This window comes from Pseudophryne corroboree, chromosome 4, assembly GCF_028390025.1.
Source record: "Pseudophryne corroboree isolate aPseCor3 chromosome 4, aPseCor3.hap2, whole genome shotgun sequence".
NCBI lineage: Eukaryota > Metazoa > Chordata > Amphibia > Anura > Myobatrachidae > Pseudophryne > Pseudophryne corroboree.
In genome coordinates, this window is record NC_086447.1 from 789,287,489 (window position 1) to 789,302,576 (window position 15,088).

Here is a 15,088-nt window from a genome sequence, read left to right on the forward strand (position 1 = left end):
ACAAGTTATACACTACCAAGATAACATAAAATACCTAACCGGATAACTACACATAAAATACAATACAGATACAATTACATTTAAAGGGGGGAAGGAGAGAGAGAGAATGGCTTATAACATTACATAAGAGACAATATGGTTGCAGAGAACTTACGCACCAGGGGAAACAATCGCAAGCGCCTTTCTGGATATCCAGCTCCCGATTATCAGCAATGAGAACCGTTGAAGAGAGTAGAGAGCTGGCCCAGATCGGCTTGTCTTTATATACACTTACACACAGTACAGTACAATGGTCCCTACATTCTTATTGTTCATTGGACACAGGAATTCGTCTTCGCATTATAACAAAAGGTCATAGGTTGGTTCATACAGGTGGGCTGTGACTATTTCAAACTGCTCAGGTGGGAGGGAAACTGGGTTTCCCGCCGCATGGGTAATAAAGTGCAAATATAGTAAATGTCCATAAACTCCTTATGTCCATAACTATACGCACGAGCGATTAATCCGCTTCAAACCAACACCGGAATATTGCTAATTATATTCTCTTCCGATGGATACTAAACACCACTGTGTAACCCCTGTCTGACCCTTCGTATCAAACAAAGAGGGATCTCTTTGTCCCCGAACATAGTACATTAACTAAACTTTCAGATTCTATCAAAGGGACCATAATCTACAAAATACATTATATGAATAAAATATGTTACGTTTGAGTCGCCCGCTAGACGAACATAAACTCTACCGTAAATGCGCATACCGCGCGCCTGCGGGTGCACGCAACTGAGAGTATGCGCACGCACGGGAGGGCTCATGCACACGCAGCAGGCACTCGTATGAGGTGCATATATGGCAGTGTGTAGCGTGATATTTTTCTGACTTTGACAGTCCACCCTTTGGCAGTCACCAATAACTGCCACTTTCTAAAACATTTCAAAAAGAGAAAAATATATGTCATGTATAATACATTTCTATGATTGGGTAGGGGAGGAGAGGAGAAGGTAGGAAAAGGGTATGACCTAGTGAGATAGCAGAAGCATGTGTGTATGAATCCATGTTTGGTGGGTCATGTATCATCGTGCCGTACGTGTTTTAAATCAAGCTTCGAGGTATTGCGAAGTATACATTTGAATTCCTTCTTATCCCGTGGTACGGGTCTGTGGATGGGCTGTCAAACTTTACCGAGCTCTCTTCGGCTTTTGGTTGCAACAAAATGGGGGAGCACATTTTAGTTGATGATACATGAATGGGGGAATATGTGAGTGCTGATATCTGTGCCTATATTCCCTATCGACTATGTGTGTTATTACCTGAAGGTTGTAGAGATGAAGATAAAGAACAATTATGGTAAATGCAGTGATAAACTATGTGAGTTTAATATACATTTGCCGATTGAGGTCTTGTCTTGTGTCTTGTCTCGATGTACATGTTGACTGTAGTCTCCCGATGCTTTTGCTATAACGGTGTGCAAAAAGCTTTATCAATGTCCATAGACTTACAAAAAGTGTTGGGCTAGCGTAAAATTAAAGGTACTAGGGATATGGGGGTCTATGGCATAGTCCATCAGTTGTCTGTGTAAAAGGTTGTCAAATTCTTCTTCCAAGCGGATGTCTTTTTACCTTGGAGGAAAATAAAGGAGAAACGGGTGAAAGAAACGGACCGTGGAATCACATTTTCATCACAACATTGTCTCTATCGTTGGGTCATAAACCAAATCAGTCGTTGTTATTACAGTATCTTCACTCCTTAAACTCATCACTCGGGCGCTACGTTTACACTTTGTTAAAACCCGAACGCATCTAAATATCAGACCGACCAATATGATGACACCCAGAGTACACAAAAGAAATTTCCCTACATCCATGATAATTCCTTGAGTCCATTCTCCTAAACCAGAGAACCAATTTTGTGGGTTCAACCATGACACCCAACTGGTCAGCTCATTACCCACAGCGGCAAGGGTGAGATTGTGTTTCCTTCGGAACTCCCATTTTAATTGCAAAATGTCATCCATCTTTTTGTCTATGACCTCGACCGGGTCCTCTGTGCTGTTTGTAATATATGTGCAGCACTTTATTCCATACTGAGTCGCTAGGGTAACACAATACCCGCCCGTCACAGCTGTGAGATAATTGAGAATCATCCTATGCTGAACCAGTTCTGTTTTATAAGCTTGGAGCTCCCTTCCGGTATACCTGAATGTGTCATCATACATTTCAGTGATATTGTCTAATAAATTTGCAAGCGCAGATATGTATTTATAATTTATCACTCCTCTGGCGGTACGAGTGATATCTAACGCGATTAGGAATTGAATCCCGGTGGATTCATTGATCAGGTCAGAGGCCGGATGCTCTGTTCTTTCTATTGGGTGCCGTTTAACGATGTGTTCGTAATGAGTGTGAGTATAAGGAGCTTGGGCACTGCGGTGAATATCCTTCATTTTAGTGTGGGATACGGTCATTACCTCAGGCAGTACTTTTCCAATATAACATAACCCTTCGGAGTTTGGGGCAAGCCACTTATATGCCTTCCTCTCGCATATGAAATATGCATCATCGGGGAGAACATATGGGACGGAGTAGGACATTACCATATTACACATTTTCCATATGAAATCTCCTAACCCTAATTCTCCCATCTGTTTAGTACACGTATCAGTTTGTACGATACGTGCACAGTATCCTGGTGATACCTCTCCAACTCTCATGGTCCTACTTCCTAGGGTATACCTATATCGGAAATATTTTCCACTACCGGCTATGTGGCGTATAAGTTCTGTATCTGTAGGCATTCTATCGGCTCTGTATGAAAAGGTCATGGTTTGGTTATTCCATGACACTTCCCAATTTCCCGGCTTTCGGGGATTGGAAATGTTAAAACATACTAGGGATCTGTCCACATGATATTGGTGGAGCTTCAAACTAGGAGGACTGGAGATATTAAACCTCCTGTCCACCGGCCTCCCACCACTTAGCTCAAGTACCTCCCCTATAGTTAAAGGGAAGGGCACTAATCCTGATTTGCTATGGCCTTGAGGTACTTGAGAGCATACCCAACAATCTGTCTGATTTAACACTTTACCCACTAAGGAGTGATAGTCACTCAATGGATGCCGGTCCATGTGGATATTAAAACAGGATTGGCATTTCTTGATGCACCCATCCTCAACTACACTGTCACAGAGTCTACAGATACAGTTCTCTTTAGCTAACAATCCTTCACAATTTCTTCTATTGTCAATGCTACCAGATCGTTTTCTGATACTCGCCTTTACTCTGTGATTATGTTGTTCTTGGAAATCTACGCCTCCATCTCTGTCATCAGAACCCATTCCAGAACCTCTCTCGACCTCCATGGTACTCTCACCGGAACAGACTGCTCTGGTCAACATCATGGTCAACAGGAAAATCCGGATCACAGTCTCTTGGGGCAAGTCCATCTTATAGGAGGAAATGGAGAAGAATGAGAAGAGGGAAAGAAACAATTGAGGGAGATGGGATGGGAAGTGGAGAAAAACAATAAAAGGGAACAGGGAATCGACAACTGCCTCCGATCTTATTATTCTCAATGCTCAGGTGCCGTCTCAGTCTTCCTGAAACAGACACTCCAGTGATACAACTTCCTCTACCGTCTGTTCCTTATCACGGGACCTCTCTGGATCAGCAACCTTCTTACAATGGGACGAATGAACCCAAGTCTCTCTCTCGGCAACCTTCAATGCTGTCGTGCTAATCAATAAGACTTGGTATGGTCCTTCCCATCTGTCAATAAGGCAACCTGAGTGTAGAAAATTCTGTATCATTACATAATCCCCAGGTTCAATGTCATGACAATTACTATCTGGCAGATCAGGAATCACTAACTTCAAATTATCATTCTGATTCCTTAGCTGTTTACTCATCTTAACCAAATACTTTACAGTTACTTCATTGTTACACTTCAAATCATCCTGAGGGTTAATCATGACATGCGGTTGTCGACCAAACAGAATTTCAAAAGGGGACAGATTAAGAGGGGACCTGGGAGTGGTTCTGATGCTGTATAATACAAGGGGCAAAGCTTCTGGCCATGTCAATCCTGTTTCCGCCATAACTTTGCTCAATTTATTTTTAATAGTGCTGTTCACTCTTTCTACCTTTGCACTCACCTGGGGGCGGTACGGAGTGTGCAGCTTACTATCAATTCCCATCAACTTACACATTCCTTGAAAGACATCACCTGTAAAATGGGTACCCCTATCACTTTCAATTATTCTAGGGATACCATATCTACACACAAATTCCTGTACAATTTTCTTAGCAGTAAATATTGCGGTATTTGTGGCCGCAGGAAATGCTTCGACCCAATTTGAAAACACATCTATACAAACTAGTACATACTTCAAATTTCGACAAGGGGGTAATTGTATAAAATCAATTTGTATTACCTGAAAAGGGCCGCCTGTAGGTGGGATATGAGATGGTTCTGTTGGTATTGCCTTTCCGATATTCTTCCTCAAGCAGGTGAGGCATGACATTGCTCTCTTTCCCGCATGGGAAGAAAATCCTGGGGCGCACCAATATGCTCTTACCAACTTGCACATCCCTTCCTTGCCTAGATGAGTCAGCCCATGTGCTGCTTCAGCCAAACTTGGAAGGTATGCTCTGGGTGCCACTGGTTTACCCTGTCCATCTGTCCAGAGTCCTGAGGACTCCTGGCCATATCCCTTTGCCCTCCAAACTGCCTTTTCCTGTGTCGAACACAAATTTTGCATGTCACACAATTTCTGTGTGTTGACGGTATTAAATACCATCAGTTGTGTGGTGTCTGTCTGTCTGGGGGTACCAGCTGCTAACTTAGCAGCTTCGTCTGCTCGGCTGTTACCAAGTGATACTGGGTCTTGGCTATATGTATGTGCTTTACACTTGATAACAGCCACTCTGTCGGGTTCCTGTATCGCTGTTAGAAGCCTTTTGATGTGAGCTGCATGCGCTACCGGTGTACCAGCTGCCGTCATGAAATTTCTGAGGCGCCATAGGGTTCCGAAATCATGGACTACCCCGAAGGCGTATCTAGAATCGGTGTAGATATTGGCTGACTTGCCCTTAGCCAATTCACATGCTCTGGTCAGGGCAACCAGTTCAGCAACCTGGGCTGAGTGAGGTGGGCCTAGCGGTTCTGCTTCTATGGTGCCTTGGTCATCTACGACTGCGTATCCAGTACACAAGTCTCCCGAGTCCGTCTGTCTGTGACAACTACCATCAGTGTAGAAAGTAAGATCTACATCTTCCAGTGGGTTGTCACTGATGTCAGGCCTTGCCGTGAAATTTTGGGTCAAATACTCCATACAATCATGCATGTCATTTCCTGTATTAAATCCTCCTTCCCCATCACTCTCATCCTCCACCCTTTGTGCCTGTGCAGGCACACCTGGGAGATACGTTGCAGGATTTAATGCACTGCATCTCTTTATGGTGATGTTTACGGGGGCCATTAATGCCAATTCCCATCTTGTAAACCGCGCTGATGAGACGTGCCTGGTTTGGGCAGAATTCAGCAAAGCTGATACTGCATGCGGTGTATGGATTGTGAGGTTGTGTCCTAGCACTACATCTTCGCTTTTTGTAACTAGCAATGCTATCGCTGCAACGCTTCGCAAGCATGTGGGGAGGGATCGCGCTACCGTATCTAGCTGAGCGCTGTAGTATGCTACCGGCCTGCTGGCATCACCGTGCTTTTGGGTTAGGATGCCTGCCGCGCAACCAGCACTTTCTGTTCCGTACAGCTCAAAGGGTTTCCCATAGTCTGGCATACCTAATGCTGGTGCCTGCGTTAGGCACTGTTTAAGTCTCTCAAATGCCATCTCGTATTCGTCTGTATGCGAAATCCGATCAGGTTTGTTTGATGAGACCATCTCCTGCAAAGGTAATGCCAGAATGGAAAAACCTGGGATCCAGTTACGGCAATACCCACACATTCCTAGAAACGTTCTGACCTGTTGCTGGGTTTGTGGCAGAGTCATGTCTCGAATTGCTTGAATTCTATCAGCGGTCAGGTGTCTCAGTCCTTGTGTCAGACAGTGTCCCAGATATTTTACTTTGGTCTGGCATAATTGCAACTTGTCTTTGGAAACCTTGTGTCCTGTGTCTGAAAGATGAAACAGGAGCTGTTTCGTATCTTTCAGGGACGCTTCCAGTGAATCTGAACATAGTAGTAAATCATCCACATATTGGATCAATACTGATCCACTCTCTGGTAGGAAAGACTGTAAACAATCATGCAAAGCCTGTGAAAATATACTTGGGCTGTCTATGAAACCTTGTGGTAATCGAGTCCATGTGTATTGGACTCATCTGTATGTGAATGCAAACAAATATTGGCTGTCGGGGTGCAGAGGTACCGAGAAGAAGGCGGAGCAGAGGTCAATAACAGTGAAAAATTTCGCAGTGGGAGGGATTTGCATAAGGATGACAGCTGGATTTGGCACTACGGGGAACTGACTCTCAACTATTTTGTTAATCCCCCTTAGATCCTGTACTAGCCTGTAACCCCTCCCCCCACTCTTTTTCACAGGGAAGATGGGACTATTGGCAGTGCTGGATGTTCTTACCAGAATGCCCTGTTGTAGCAAGCGCTCTATTACGGGGTATACTCCTAACTCCACCTCTGGCTTCAGAGGGTATTGTGGGATTTTTGGAGCTATCCTACCATCTTTTACTTGCACAACTACTGGAGCTACGTTTGCCATTAATCCAGTGTCTTGTCCATCTTTAGTCCAAAGTGACTCTGGTATTTGGGATGTCATTTCTTCTACCTGGGATGAACTCCTATTTATCATAACGGTTTGTGACATTAATTTTGATGGGGAGTCTAGCATGTCTCGTACTTCCTGAGCGTGATTCTCAGGTATGTCTAAGAATACACCTTCAGGAGTACAATAAATGACGCACCCCATTTTACACAATAAATCTCTTCCCAGGAGATTAGTCGGTGCCGATGCAGCCAGCAAAAAGGAATGCTTGGTATGCAAGGGCCCTATTGTAATCTCTGCTGGTTTGCTAACAGGGTAGTGTTGTACTACTCCCGTTACTCCCATGGCTGGAATTGTTTTACCAGTGGTTCTCATGCCCACTGTCGAATTTATCACTGATTTGGCCGCCCCCGTATCTACAAGGAAATTTAATGATTTACCAGCTACATCAATTGTGATCTCGGGTTCACTTCCAAGACTTGCAATCAATTTTACTGGCTGCAGATTACAGGTGTGGCCACACCCCTATTGGGTATGGTGACCTCCCTGAATCGCGCTGGCAGCAATTACTTGTGGTGGGGGTAGATGGGAGCTATCAGAGATTTGCCAGTCTCTTCTTGGGGGATACCTTTTTGTTTCCCCTGTATGTGGCTCATAGCTCCGCCCTTTCGGTCCTTGATCCCAATGTCTCGTGTCAGGTCGTTGTCTAGGGGATTGATATGAATTTTGCCTTTGTTTTGTTTTACAATCACGTGCTATGTGTCCCTCTCTGTGGCAATAATAACATTTTATACCTGTTGACTTACCCACAGGGGTCACAGTTCTGGGCTGAGGTGGCCGGGTAGTGAGGGCCTGTATGCTTACAGCCATTAACTTATCACTCTGTGACTCCCTGTGTCTGATGATATTCCGATCATGCCCAGCAGCAGCCTCTCCCAATGCATCCACCGACATACCTCTCCAATCAGGCCTAATGGTTTGTATTCTATTCCTTAAAACCTCTTTTAGCCCGTCCATTAACACTGAAACAGCTACTTCCCTGTGGTGTACATTTGTTTTAATGTCATCTATACCAGTGTACCTAGCCATATCCTGCAGAGCCCGGTGAAAATACTCTGGTGTGGATTCACCTTCTTTTTGTTTTATTGTAAAGATTTTATTCCACTTTACAACTGCCGGAAAATATACTCCTAACTGTAAGTTGATTCTCTTTACATTATCCTGATTATACTCATCTGTTAGTGGTACTTCCTCATCTAACTTGCAATCAGCGATAAACTTTAACGGATCAACACTGGGGGGTAAACATGCCCTCAAAACTGTCCTCCAATCTTTGTTATTTGGCTCTGCAGAATTTCCTAGCTCTCTAATATACTTTTGACATGCAGCTAAGTCTTTTCTAGGATCAGGGAATTCAGACATCATTGACCTTAATTCCGTTCGGGAAAAGGGACAGTGCATGGCGATATTTCTGATAGGGGTTGCCCCTGAAGTATCAGTCTTCCCATTTGGCACTGCTATTACCCTAACGGGATTAAGTCTAATAACATCTGTCTGTATAGATTCTACAATACTTGGTGAAATGGTTTCAGCGTAGTGCATGGTGCCGTACTTACCAGTCGATACGACCTCACCTGTCCCTCCGCTAGGGGCCTTTGATGCTAATCTACGGGTTGAGTCGTGCCTACTGCTGTTTCTGATATGGTGGCTGCTAGGGAGAGTGCTGATATTGTTGTGGGCTCATCCTCTTGGTCACAATCCTGGGGAAAGTTCAAAACAGGGTACAACTTGCACGGATTAGTGTTAGCATTAATTACTTTGGTTACATTATCCTTAACTTCTACACATTTAACATGACCCTGAGTGCCATTCTCTGCAACCAATTTCTCTCCAGGTATGTATGGTGGTGGGGGAGCAGTGACTATCAGTTTCCTGATAGGGTTAGATCCAGTGGCTTGCGCCAACCCCCTTTGTATTTAACCTTCCTGTTGCCACAATGTTAAATAATCATAATGTCTAATACGCCTTTTTGAAGACTTAATCAGGCAAACTCTTCTCCTTAAATTCTGTAACACTTCTGGGTTAAAACTACCTACCCGGGGAAACTTTTCCCCGTCATGCACAGTCATCCTTTCCCATTCATTGCACAATGTCTCTGTGTGATGACTATATTTTTCACACATGATATACCTTGCCGACCCGATTGGTCGGTTTACCAAATCAACCTGAACCTGGGTTGATCGCCCCTTACCTGAACAAGTGGCCCCCATCTCTGCAGGCATTGCTTTCACTACCTCTGACTTCCAATCAGGGTCTCCGGCAACCCTCACAGAAAACCAAAATGTCCGGGGTAAGGCTGCGGTGGGGGTTTTGCCTCGAGGTCCGCCCACTTAACTCCGCCCACGTTGGCCGGTACTGCAATCACTGTTCCCAGAGCTGCTGTACCCAACCTAGGGCCCCTATGAACCTTTATTTACTGGGGCGTGTTGGACCTTCCAGTCCCCAGCAAGTATCGGTTGTTGGAATGTCCCTGAGTGATCAGGCTACTTCCCTTAAAATAAAAAAAATTACACAAATCACGTTAACAATGTGCAAGTAGCGTTCTTCTGAATTCAAGACACGCTAATGCACACAATCACATGCGGTACAATCGTATCTGCACACAAGCAACTAATCTTATGTGCGGAACGATCAGTGGAATTGAAAATTTCTGCTGCAAATTCCTTCAGCGATGAGCTTCTTTGGCCTATATGGGTCTCGCACCAACCCCTCTTCGGTTGTGCTCTCTACTTCTAGTCTGCTGTACCTGAACCTCTTGTTCTGTGACCTCCTGGTCCGTGACCTCCTGGTCTTTTATGTACAGCAGACTCTACTGCTCATTAATGTGTCGAGTCTAACAAGGGACGCCTCCCAAGCCACCCCACGATATCACTCTCGCTGGTGTATCTCTTTCTACTGGCCTATGGTTCCCACGTCCGTAATAAAAGAGAAATCTTATATATATACACACACTCTTACCACATGTACACTTTAATTTTTATTTCTGCGCAGAAATCCTTTCATTCGGTATTAGCTTAACCCAGAAGAATTGCAACAGAGAAAGTCTTTTTCTTTTAACTTTTAAACTTTTGGATTTGAGATAGATTTGTGTCATTTTCACGTTATTTCCTTATCGCTTACTAAACTATCGTGCAGTTTGTATCATGTGGGCGTATCCGTACGCTCCGTTGCGTAATACACGCTCCGTGCGTCGACCCTTGCTGCGTACGCCCTGCCCTTGTAAGGACACGTGTACACAGACCAAGTACGTCCACAGTTACACACTACACGTTTATCAATGTGAATGATCTTTAACAGTAATCCTTCACTGACCACCACTCAAATCTCCCTTGTATTCTAGGCGAGATTGTGTGTGTGCCTTTTACAATTATTCCCTTAAATATTACTTTTAACTATTAATAACAACAAATGTCTCAACACGTTATCACTAATGTGTGGCAATCAGGAGAATTAAATACGGACAAATACTACTAACCCAGGAATACAGGTGTGTGTATTTATGCGTGCGTTCGCAAAACAGAAACTAAACAGGTTTTAAAAGACAATAACGTACTGTTCCTACCTTTCGGTTCTGGATTCCTTCAGCACTCCTTACTAAGCGAAGCAGACGCTTATCTGGTCAGCACTACGAGAAATATTACCTCCCGCCTTTTGCTGATCGATAATGTCTGCTGAAATTACCTAGTGCAGATATGTGAAGAGCGGGCGAGTCCCCAATTGACAATGCCTATTCTATACCTTGTATAAAACACGCTAAAAGGTTAAAGAACACAGTACGCAATTGGCGTATGGAATACCGTAAGAGTACGCACGTAGCGTAACGAACGCTTAGACGTGGATGAGACGCACGAGCGGCACGTTCGCTCACGGCTTAGAGCGTACAGGCAAGCACGCTATAGGCTGCCGACTAACGTAATGATACGCTATCAGCGTAGCGGACGCTCGGGACCACGAGGAGATCACAAGCGGCGCTGACGCTCACAGTGTTAAACCTTTATAACTATACCATATACAATGTACTTATACTGTAAACCTTGTGCAGTAATAAGGTGTAAATGCAACACAGTGTAACCTTGTTAGTTTAAAAGCTGTATGAGCGTATGTGACGCTCAGAGAACCCCTTAGCAATATAATAAACACTCAAATACCGGTCTAAGGGTCTAACGCCTTTTAAGGAAATTAATGAACATTCAATCGCAAAAGAATAATACAATACAAGTTATACACTACCAAGATAACATAAAATACCTAACCGGATAACTACACATAAAATACAATACAGATACAATTACATTTAAAGGGGGGAAGGAGAGAGAGAGAATGGCTTATAACATTACATAAGAGACAATATGGTTGCAGAGAACTTACGCACCAGGGAAAACAATCGCAAGCGCCTTTCTGGATATCCAGCTCCCGATTATCAGCAATGAGAACCGTTGAAGAGAGTAGAGAGCTGGCCCAGATCGGCTTGTCTTTATATACACTTACACACAGTACAGTACAATGGTCCCTACATTCTTATTGTTCATTGGACACAGGAATTCGTCTTCGCATTATAACAAAAGGTCATAGGTTGGTTCATACAGGTGGGCTGTGACTATTTCAAACTGCTCAGGTGGGAGGGAAACTGGGTTTCCCGCCGCATGGGTAATAAAGTGCAAATATAGTAAATGTCCATAAACTTCTTATGTCCATAACTATACGCACGAGCGATTAATCCGCTTCAAACCAACACCGGAATATTGCTAATTATATTCTCTTCCGATGGATACTAAACACCACTGTGTAACCCCTGTCTGACCCTTCGTATCAAACAAAGAGGGATCTCTTTGTCCCCGAACATACTACATTAACTAAACTTTCAGATTCTATCAAAGGGACCATAATCTACAAAATACATTATATGAATAAAATATGTTACGATTGAGTCGCCCGCTAGACGAACATAAACTCTACCGTAAATGCGCATACCGCGCGCCTGCAGGTGCACGCAACTGAGAGTATGCGCACGCACGGGAGGGCTCATGCACATGCAGCAGGCACTCGCATGAGGTGCATATATGGCAGTGTGTAGCGTGATATTTTTCTGACTTTGACAGGAGGCACAAGTATTATTTATATATTTTGAAAAATATTATTATTTTTTTTAAATGGAATGGTAAAATCCCGAAAAAAAATGGCGTGGGGTCCCCCCTCCAAAGCATAACCAGCCTCGGGCTCTTCGAGCCGGTCCTGGTTCTAAAAATCCGGGGGGGGGGGGGGAATGACAGGGGATCCCCCGTATTTTTAAAACCAGCACCGGGCTCTGCGCCTGGTGCTGGTGCAAAAAATACGGGGGACAAAAAGAGTAGGGTCCCCCGTATTTTTTACACCAGCATCGGGCTCCACTAGCTGGACAGATAATGCCACATCCGGGGGTAACTTTTATACAGCGCCCTGCGGCCGTGGCATTAAATATCCAACTAGTCACCCCTGGCCAGGGTACCCTGGGGGAGTGGGGACCCCCCCCCCAGCCACCCAAGGGCCAGGGGTGAAGCCCGAGGCTGTCCCCCCATCCAAGGGTTGCGGATGGGGGGCTGATAGCCTTGAGAAATTTGAAAGAATATTGTTTTTTCTAGTACTACAAGTCCCAGCAAGCCTCCCCCGCAAGCTGGTACTTGGAGAACCACAAGTACCAGCATGCGGGAGAAAAACGCGCCCGCTGGTACCTGTAGTTCTACTGGAAAAAAATACCCAAATAAAAACAGGAGACACACACCGTGAGAGTAAAACTTTATTACACACGTCGACACACACATACTTACCTATGTTCACACGCCGACCTCTGTCCACTTGTCCATGTAGAATCCACGTGTACCTGTAAATAAAATTATACTCACCTCAATCCAGTGTCCAGATTATAATCCTCGTACTTGTCAAAACAACAAAACGAACACCCGGACCAAACGGACTGAAAAGGGTCCCATGTTTACACATGGGACCCCTTTCCACGAATGCCGGGACCCCACGTGACTGCTGTCACAGAAGGTCCCTTCAGCCAATCAGGAAGCGCTACTTCGTGGCACTCACCTGTTTGGCTGTATGCGCGTCTGCTCTCAGACAGCGCATTGCACAGCTCCCTCCATTAGTTTCAATGGTGGGAACTTTGCGGGTAGCGGTGGGGTTACCCGCGGTCAGCGGGTGACCTCACCGCTGACGCAAAGTTCCCACCTTTGAATATAATGGAGAGGCTTTGAGATGCGCTGTCTGACAGCTCAGACGCGCATACAGCCAATCAGCAGAGTGCCAGGACGTTGCGCTCACTGATTGGCTGAAGAGACCTTTCTGTGACAGCAGTCACGGGGGGGTCTCTGCATTCGGGAAAAGGGGTCCCATGTGTAAACATGGGACCCTTTCAGTCCGTTTGGTTCGGGTGTTCGTTTTTTTTTTTTTTGCCAAGTACGAGGATTATTTTAAAAGATCCGGACACTGGATTGAGGTGAGTATAATTTTTTTCAGAGGTACCCCGGATTCTTCAGGACGAGGGGGGCGTGGCAGTCGGCGGGTCAACATAGGTAAGTATGTGTGTGTCGGCAGGTTTGAAATAAAGTTTTACTTTCACGGTGTGTGTCTCCTGTTTTTATTTGGGTATTTTTTCCCAGTAGAACTACAGGTACCAGCGGGCCCGTTTTTCTCCCGCATGCTGGTACTTGTGGTTCTCCAAGTACCAGCTTGCGGGGGAGGCTTGCTGGGACTTGTAGTACTACTGGGAAAAAACAATATTCTTTCAAATTTCTCAAGGCTATTAGCCCCCCATCCGCAGCCCTTGGATGGGGGGGACAGCCTCGGGCTTCACCCCTGGCCCTTGGGTGGCTGGGGGGGGACCCCTTGATTGAAGGGGTCCCCACTCCCCCAGGGTACCCCAGCCAGGGGTGACTAGTTGGATATTTAATGCCACGGCCGCAGGGCGCTGTAAAAAAGTGACCCCCGGCTGTGGCATTATCTGTCCAGCTAGTGGAGCCCGATGCTGGTGTAAAAAATACGGGGGACCCCTACTCTTTTTGTCCCCCGTATTTTTTGCACCAGCACCAGGCGCAGAGCCCGGTTCTGGCTTTAAAAATACGGGGGATCCCCTGTCATTTCCCCCCCCCCGGATTTTTAAAACCAGGACCGGCTCGAAGAGCCCGAGGCTGGTTATGCTTTTTCCCGTTTTTAAAAAATCGGATCAAAATCTGTCAAATCGTCCATTTTTCGTCAGCGGGACTGACGAATCCGTTTTTTATTGAATATGGTCAATTTCGGCACCCACCTGCCGAAATTAGACGGTCGAATTGTGTCGAATTAAAAAACGGGCGAAAAATTGCCACGATTCGCCGCTAATTGCATATACCCCTATGAGATTCAGTGAAACTGAGTTGTGGTACCAGCATGAAGATCGACATTTAATCTAAAAGACTGAGTTTGTGACAAGTTTGTATACAGCCCTGTAAACAGGAAAGAGACAGAGTTTGCTGCATTGGAAAAACCCTCATTGCTAAGTGAATTGTATCTGTTGACAGACACTACCATCCCATCGCTAGTTACAACCTCTTTGCATAGAACTGTGAATAATTGACTCTGCTATAATCTAGGATTTCTTCTTTCATTTGTGTGCCAATCCCCCATTGACATATTGTGGCACAGGAGACTTCTACCTGAGCTCCAACGTTAATTGCCAGTAAAGATTGAAATACCTTGGCTAGGGAAAGCTAGAACGTTAGTGTTGATTATTGCTAATTGTTTTGACGGGACATATTAACTCCTACAGAGTTCAAACTAAATGACTCAGTTATGTCTCTAGGGTTTGGTAAAAAATACCGTCAGTCACAATACCGACAGTCAGGATGCTGATAGCAGCATCCCAAAAGTCAAAATCCTACCCCTAACCCACCTCTCCCACAGCCTTCGCCTAACCCTCCGCTCCCGCAGATTAAACCTAACTCACACCCACCTCTCCCCGCAGCCTAACTTAAACTTCTCATACCCCCAGCCTAACTCTAACCCTCCCCCTAGTACATAACCATAAGACTAACCCAAAGGCTTACAGTCAGGATTCTGACCTTCAGTATTACGCTGTCAGTATTCTGCCTGGATCCTGACCACATCCCTTCACTAGTTCTTACTGAATATCGCAGTTATTTTAGGCAGCATGATGTGACCCCCTAAATGTTGAAAAGCTGGACCAGAATTTTAGATGTGCAGCCTGATTGACTGGTAAATTATGCAACACCCATTATACACAGACCCACAACTTCCACATTGTTTGCTGGGGCTAATTTA